The sequence below is a fragment of the Oryzias melastigma genome, linkage group LG12 (genome assembly GCF_002922805.2).
Source record: "Oryzias melastigma strain HK-1 linkage group LG12, ASM292280v2, whole genome shotgun sequence".
NCBI classification, from domain to species: domain Eukaryota; kingdom Metazoa; phylum Chordata; class Actinopteri; order Beloniformes; family Adrianichthyidae; genus Oryzias; species Oryzias melastigma.
Window position 1 is genome coordinate 4,010,467 of NC_050523.1, and position 8,538 is coordinate 4,019,004.

Sequence of the window (8,538 nt, forward strand, 5' to 3'; positions counted from 1 at the left end):
TGTAGCTGCTTCTAAAAAACCATGAAAAACCTGGACAAAGACGAGCCGTCAAACTGTCCACACCTCCACACGCCTGTTGGGCTTCTCTTTGTGTGAACAGCCAAACATGGCAGCGGAGGTGTGGTGGTTTGGGTTTGCTCTGCAGCAACGGTCACAGAGTTGACCGTGAACTCTGTCCCCGCTGGAGTCGAACGCGAGGCCATCTGCTTGGTGGCTTAAGCCCGGCTGGAACTGGGTCACGCAGCAAGACGACAAATCTCATGCAAAGCAGCAAATCTGCAGCAGAACGACTGAAAGCCAAAAGAAACGACAAGGTGTTCTGACCCAAACCTGGAGACAAACCTGAAATCTTAGATGGAAGTTTGCTCAGTAATGGCATCTCTCAGACCTCAGCTCCAGGTTTATGGGCAGGTGAACGTGCATTATTGACACTGAACAAACATTGTTCTTGCAGACTTCTTCACATTATTGCATCGTGTTTTACCTAACAGGTCGTCCAGGCTTTTTCACATTTTTTCCCCGTGGCCTAACTTCTGCCGCAGTGAAGGAGAAAATCACTGACAGTAACGAGCAGAGGTAATTACTCTAGTAGAACTTAGATAACTTGTAGGAAAGAAAAACTCTGTCATGTGTTTCTTAAGGCAGTGGACTTTTTTTCTGCTTGTGCGCTTGTGGGATGAATAATTCTGTCTGCTCAAACGCAGCAGAAGCAGCAGTGTGACTTCCATCTGCATATTTCTTCTTATCAGAGCTGATGTCATGGCGGCTGCGTGAGCCCGGCCTCGTTAATAATGGAGAGACAAGAATTGCACATTAGCAGTTTATTTCCTCGCCCGGGCCATTAGAGTTAAACACAAGCCGGAAGCGGCTCTTTAAATTTGCATTCTGCTCGGTCTGGAAGCTCGGTGTTTAAACGTCCTCATAAAACCTAAGGGGTTTGTTTTTTTTTTTTACAGCTGAACAGCTTTTTTTCCATGACACTTTGAAAGAACCAAATGTGTGAAATTATGACAATAAACATCCAAATATTTACCTTTCTATGAATCTGTTAGTACAAATGCTACATATTATAAATCATGATCTCTGCCCTTCAAGCTCTTGAGGCAAAGTGTTTGATTACGTAAGGAGAATTTTACTGCATTTAAACGTACTTTAAGCAAAAGACTAAACCAAAGACTCAAGTTGTCATCTAAAGACATAAAACAACAAAAGTTAGAGGGCCTATAACATGCAAAATTAAGATAATGATCATTCCTCACCAAAAAAACCCCAAAACAGTATTGTGATCTGCGCTGCCAGCAACACCCTCAAGCTAAAACAAAGACCTCCTCCATGAAGCTAGCTGTGATCAGCATTTGTGTTGTGATCCAGTGTAGCCATGACCAAGAAACGCTCATTCGCTTTAGCATTTAAACTTCGTGAGGTGGTAAACGCCTAAGAAAATTCTGGTGAGGAATCTGTAAGACATTTACGGTGGATCCTAAACCTATTCAGGAATGGTGCAAGCAGATAATGCGGTTGCAGAAAGGGATCAACTGTTTCCTGGTGGAAAAAGCGAGTGAAATTGATGGCGAAAAAGGCTGAAGCTGATAGTTGAAATCACTGAAGTTAATAGCTGAAAAACACTGAAGCTGATAGCCAGCTAAAATATTGGCTAAATATCAAGTTAGCAAAAAAAAATAGGTTAGCCAAAACAGCTAGCATGAAGCTGAAAAATAGCTAAACTTCAAAATAGCCAAAAACAGAAAAAAAACAAAACTAGCCCAAACAGCCTAAAAAAAAAAAAAAATTTTTTTTTAAAAAAAGCCTAAATTAGCCAAAATAGCTAGCATGTAGCTAAAATATTAGCAAAACTTAAAAAATAGCCTAAACAAATCTTAGTAAATGCCAAAATAGTCCAAAAAGCTAACATAATGACAATTTTTAAACTTTAAAACCGTAACTTTGTAACATAATTATGAAAAATAAAAAGGCAGGAATATTATTCCAGAATAAAACAACCGAAACCTCAAATAACTTTCAATATTTTACTCTCAATAAAAACATATTTGGTCAAAATTATACAAGTTAAAAATAAGCACGACATAACTTTGGGCCATTAATAACAATAAAATAAAATGATCTGGAGGGCCGGATCCGGCCCCTGGGCCTCGACTTTGACACATGTGCTTTAGGCCATTTTACTTTGGAGTAGATTTAGATTTACTTACTGGTTTAACGATTTAATTGGTCACTTGGTTAACACATTTTTTTTAATCATGCTTGAGCAGGAAGTTGATGTCGATTTCTATAATAAAAATTCATTGTAGGAATGAAACAGGAAACAGACATAAAATGAGATAATTTAAACGATCCCACTGCGATAGAAATCATGAATTAAGAAAAGTACAAGAACTTTTGTAGGATTTAGCCTGAATTAGTCAAAGCATCTCCACATGTGTCGGTTTTCAATATCCTTGACTTTGATTGAGCAGATGTGGTCGTTTATCAGCGTCCAGCACCTCCGTGGTTCTTCGTAGCCCAGCTCCCTGATTCCCAGTGACTCATGTTCCCCGGGGACAGATGTGACGAGCGCTCTGATGACTGTGGCTGTAATTGGCTTCAGCTGAAGCTGAGGTCTTTGCGTAAAGGTTAACGCCGACTCGTTCTGGGAAACGCTCGGTCTGACTAATCTTTACTGGTGAAACGCAGAATGTGGCCGTCAGGACAGCGGAGCGGGTTGCAGTTTGTCGTATACATTTGAGATGGGGTTTTATCTGAAAGCTTGACGGTGGAGCTTCTTTTTGTCTTTGCCCGGGCATGGCCTGTGAATGAGGCGTCGAGGGAAAGCTCTGGGGAGTCCAAGCCAGTTTACTTTGATTTATCTGCATGGGAATAAAGCTGCAGCGTGTGTGAAAATGTATGTCAGTGATCGAGACAAGCGTATTCATCTTTCCTGAGGGGGTCGATTGATGGACTCTGGTCTCTAATTACTTCCCTCTTTCTAAGAGCTGCTCATCAATGCTTCAGATATAAGTGTTAATATTTAACAGAGCAGTGCAATGCGGCAGCCTCTGCTCCCTCCATCAGGGCTTTACAGATAAGCTGTCTGAACCTACTTCCTTATCTTTAAACCTCATCCTTTTGAGCTCTAACTGGTGCGACTGCATTACAGTCATTGAAGCTGACCCAGAAGTGGAACAGTTCTTCTAAAGAACAGCCGAACAAAGAATCAGCTAAAGCCAATTTATGCTCCAACTTCCTTTTAATTGTTTAAAAGGTTCTGCTTTTTGTCATCTAACTTTCCTTACTTTCATTCGAAATAAATTTCAACAGATTTTTGGCAGACAAAGTCACTTCCAGAGATGCCTTTTTGCAGAATTGTGAGGGCAAACCTTCACTTTTCTGAAACGGTGTGGATAAGCTCCTCTGAACTCATTGATGCGATCTGGATCACTTGCCGCGACGGACTGCAGGAGGTGTGGTTTCATCGCGACACCGTGTGACCTTTCATTCTTGCACAACTGCTGTTGCTTCATGCAGCTGCAGCAAAATCAGAGAGAACCCATGAAGCTCGTGCATGGCTGCATGAAGTAGGCTCTGCAGAATTAGCGAGGAGCCTCCAAGTTTAGCTATTTGTTTATTTATATGTCAGCAAAGTTAAATGAACTCTGCGACCCCCCCACAGGCCCCCAGCACACATTCCTTGCCAAATAGCAACGGAAAACAAAGAATTTAAACAAGTCAAGCTTCTTTAGAGTCTCCTCCAGTCTGGATCCAAGAAAGCTTGAGGCTCCAGTCCCTGTTTCTGCAGCAGTTTGCAGTTATGTGTTTACTTTGAATCCAGTTTTAAAAGTGTGTTAAAGTTGAAAGTTGTGTTTTTGTCAGAATCAGAATTTTGTTACTTTGTATCCTGGATTTTTTCTTCACTATCTGGACTTTTTAAGCTGGATGTGACTTTTTAGTTTTTTAAATCACTGCTCAAGAAAACTATTGACTATATATGAGAGCTGGACTGGACCTAGCATTCCAAACAGGAGGTATCTGCTGGTTCCAACAAACAACATGTGTCAAAGTAAAGGCCCGGGGGCCGGATACGGCCCTCCAGACAATTTTATATTATTGTTATTAACGGACTGATGTTATCTTGCACTCATTTCCAACTTGTAAAAATTTGACAAAATATATCTTGATGGAGAGTAAAATATTGAAAATTATTTAAGATTTTTTTCTGGAATAATATTCCTGCCTTTTGTTATACACTATTAAAAGTTACAGATTTAAAGTTTTAAAAATTGGTATTCTGCTAGGTTTTTGGACTATTTTGGCATTTACTAAGAATTTTTTTAGGCTACTTTAGAGTTCAGCTAATATTTCAGCTACATAGTAGCTATTTTGGCTAATGTAAGCTTTTTTTAAAGTGTTTTAGGCTGCTTTGGAGTTTAGTTAATATTTCAGCTACATGCTAACTATTTTGGCGAATTTAAACTTTTTTCAGTTTTTTAGAATATAAAGAAGTTTAGCTATTCTTTCAGCTACATGCTAGCTTTTTTTGGCTAATTTAGATTTTTGGAAAGTTTTTTAGACTGCTTTGGAGCTTATTTAATATTTCATCTACATGATAGCTATTTTGGCTAATTTAAGCTTGCAGTTTTTGAAGTTTAGCTATTTTTTTCAGCTACATGCTAGCTGTTTTGGCTAATTTAGACTTTTTTTTAAAAAACGTTTTTAGGCTGCTTTGGAGTTTATTTAATACTTCAGCTACATGCTAGCTCTGCCCAAACCTCCATCCATCCTCTCCTCAGTGCATCCTGGGTGTTCATCGGGACCCTCCTCCTGGTGGGACGTACCAGAGCCAACAGGCCTTTTTCGATTTATTGTTTTACTCACAAGATGCTCAGTAAATTACGTTTTGGAACATATTTACAACCTAAAATGTAATTGTTTAAAGCAGTGAGACCCTAAGGTGTCAGCAGATAAAAAAAAAAAAAAACACACTTCAAACAGATCCATCTTTTGTTTGCTTGCACATTCAATTGTGTAATGTTTTCAATCCTGTTTTTAAAGTGTATTTATTTTACAAAGCTAATATTTGTCTTTATACCATGTGTTTTTGTTGACCATACTGTCTTAAACCACAAGTTACTAAGCATAAACTGAAAAAAGTAGCAAATAAAAGTTACAAATGTATTGTACCCACCGCCATGTGATGTCTCAAAGGTGTGTCACCTAACACAGACTGACCTCATCCATCCCTGAATAAAGCCAACAATGAGCAGCATAGGCTACCCCCACCTCCCACCCCCATTTCCCCGGAAAAATAGTCCTAGAATCTCCAACCTCCTGACAGCCTGATACCTGCCACACAAATGAGAACACCACCAGAGGTCTTTCTACGGAACTGCAGAAGGCACAGCACAGGCAGATTCATTACCGGATCCAGTTCAAGGCCCGACCAGCTCCATATAAAAAGATCACCATGACTAGGGGGACCAGAGACTGTATATATCCAAAAGTTGGTCACAAGGTGTAAAGCTGCTTTTCTCTACGTCAGAATCCGTTGATTAATGTTAACTGCGCTAAAGAGTCGTTGAGGAGTTATGGTAGTCCAAAGAACGTCAACACTGGAGGTAAAGCTCTGGTGTTGAAGATCCACTCCAATGAAAATCAGGTTTTTAACATGTTATAGTAGCATTTTTCTCACAATGGAGGCCTGCACAATACTTTGCAAATATATTACAACTGCAATATTAGCCTGAGCGATGTGCGTACCGCAAAAGAAAGCATAAACAATAATAAAAACTTCAAGCTTGTGGAAGTTTGAAATTTATAACAAATCAAATAGAGCCCTTTATGCCTTTGACCAATCGGATGGAGACGTTATGTGTTAGATCCGATGTAGACGAGGGTCATTTGGAGTTTAATTTCTGTTGACTTATTAGAACAAAACTGTTGCAGTGAAATGGAAACGATGTCTTAGATGATTTGCTTTTTGTTTATGCATCATAAGTCAAATCGTCATTTCAGTATTGATAATTAATGTAAAACATTGCAAGTTTTCTTTATATCGTGCAGCCTTATATAGAAAATCAATTAAAATTCAAACTGCATTTCTGAGTATTTTATTATTTAAATTGTGTTGAATCAGGAGAAGATGGAAACTGGATGTTTGGAAAAAGCTCAGGTTTATGACTGTCACTGCCATAGGCGGGTCAAAGTCTCCCTTCTTCTTCAATTCTTAATCATCCACTTGCAGACAAATAGATCCATTAACGTCTTGATTTTCCTTGTCTGAGCTGACATCTGGCTCTAAACTGAAAGGCCGGATAGCTCTTATATTTCCCTTTTTTTTGCTACACTAATGTTAGCTTAGTCTTGTGAGGGGACTGTCGCTAGTGGGAGAGAGTGTAAGTAAAGGCATGCTGGGATATTAGCAAGGCTAACAACCTACAAACAAATTTCTAATGAGGTCCAGCAGCTCTGTAAAAAATCTCTTAAAAGCAACACAGTTATTTTTTATTTAAGCTATAAACGGCATGTGCTTACATGTAGGTATGAACATAAGCGTCTATTAGCATTTTTGATGGAGCAGAGTTGACATGCAATGTGCTCACCTGGCCACCGGGAGCAGTGTGAAATTCAACGTCTTGCCCAAGGACACCTTGACACGTGGGCAGGCAAAGGAGGAACTGAACCTGCAATAAAAGGTACATAAATATACATACATGTTTGCAAAGAAGATACATTTTATGATGTAAGCATCCACTCTGCTCTGCAACTTTAGGTGGACTTTAATCAGTTCTACAAGCAGCTGCTTTCAGAAAAGTGAGTTAAGACATGTGACCGAGGTGAGCAATCTGTAAACAAATGTGATTGAGAGAATCCAGTGTTTTTTTGTTTTAGTTTTTTTTTTTGTTTAACACATTTGTTCAGAACCAAACAATAAATAAACATTCTGACAGCCATTCTCAAATTGTAAAAAATCGGTGACACCAATCTGCAACAATCTTGATATTATATTGAATAAAATCAAAGTAAAAGTTCCCACTTTGACAAATAAAAACACTTAAAGCATCTTTAAAGCGGCCTTCAAGTCCCACTCTGATCAACTTTTGATTCCCAGTGGACTTTTAATTATGATAATGCCGTTTCTAAGCAAAATAAAAAAAAAAAAAAAAAAAGTTCTAGAACAAAGTTTGTGCAGAGTGGCCGGAGACTGTGGTGTGGAAGTAACCTTCCGCTGATATCCCATTATCCCTTTGATTACACTCTTTCCAACTTACAGCCCCTCAGAACCTCAACCTAACATTACCAGTTAAACAAAAATGGATAGCAATATTTGAGCTGTCCAGCCTTACAGTTTTAAAAAAGATGTCAGCTCAGACGTGGAAAATTAAGACAGAAATTGATCAATTAGTCTGCAAGTGGACAATATAGAATTGCAACCCAGAGTGAAGACTTTAGCCCTCACATTTCATTTTCTAAGTCACATCTGTCACACCCGTTTTTCTTATTTTTCTTTTCAATCTGACTTTAATTTTTTATATAAAGAAATAATCAAACACTAATTCTTAATCTTTAATTAATTTACTCTTATGTCTTTCATCATGAGAAAAATGCTGCGAGAACATGTTAAAAACACAATTTTAATTGGACTGTATTTCTAAACATTTCAGAAAGTAATGAAAACCATTAAAGAATAAATAAAGTTTTTCAAATCCCATTTTAATTCTGGAATTAGCTTGATAACAAAAATAATAAAATCCTTAAATTAAATCAACAATGTTGGCGTTCATGTAACAAAAATACCATTTATTTCCATTTAAATGTGTTTGTTTATACTGTATTTCAGTGCTAGGCTAACCTTGTGCTAAGCTAAACTTTTAGAGCTAGCCCTTTAGCTAGCTAAGAGTTGTGTAATTGAAACCGATTTTTTTTTTTTTTTTTTTGGTACAAAATCTGTTTCAAGACTTTGAAAACTCAACACAAACACAGTCTTAAGAATCACATCTGATATAAAAACATCATTAATGGAAAAATTCCCACCTTGGTGGACGAGAACATCCGGTAGCGACTGTCCCTCTGCGGCTGTTTGAGCGCGAATGGAGCAGGCCTACAGTCACGCGCTGCTGCCGCGAGCGCTCTCCTACTGGACTCTGTAGGCATTACTAATCGAACACGAGAGGCGTGATGACGAGATATATCACTGTGATATATAACTCATTGCATGATGCAGCAACACGTCAAGAGAAAGTGAAAAAAAACATATGTTAGGACTTTCAATTTTAATTGTTAAAAACATTTTTTTATAAAATAAGATCATGTCTCATGAGAACAAGTACATTAATTTATGTTCTCTGTTTGAGACATTTGATTGTCATTTATCTTATTTAAAGTACTTTACAAAGTTTTGATGTCCATTTTTAAAACTTTCTATAATCCAACAGAGGATAGAGTTCGTAAAGATGCACACAATTATGCCAAAGAACAATCTGATGGTGTCTAAAAACCGGATCACTTTGGTTAAAGTGACTGTACTTTCTAGTATGTTTATCACAT

At 38.1% G+C, this 8,538-nt stretch overlaps 1 long non-coding RNA gene across 2 annotated transcripts in view; it reads right to left on the bottom strand.

The window, feature by feature from the left end:
- Window positions 1–8,254, bottom strand: part of LOC112162972 — a 30,624-nt gene extending 22,370 nt beyond the window's left edge. Inside the window, exons 1-2 of one of the 2 annotated variants that reach the window (XR_004948754.1) lie at window positions 8,026–8,254; window positions 6,594–6,674 (exon numbers count right to left, since the gene is read on the bottom strand). This is a non-coding gene — a long non-coding RNA (uncharacterized LOC112162972). The remainder of the gene's footprint in view (window positions 1–6,593; window positions 6,675–8,025) is intronic. The other variant, XR_002922204.2, reaches the window with a different exon arrangement.
- Between the last annotated feature and the right edge of the window lie 284 nt (window positions 8,255–8,538).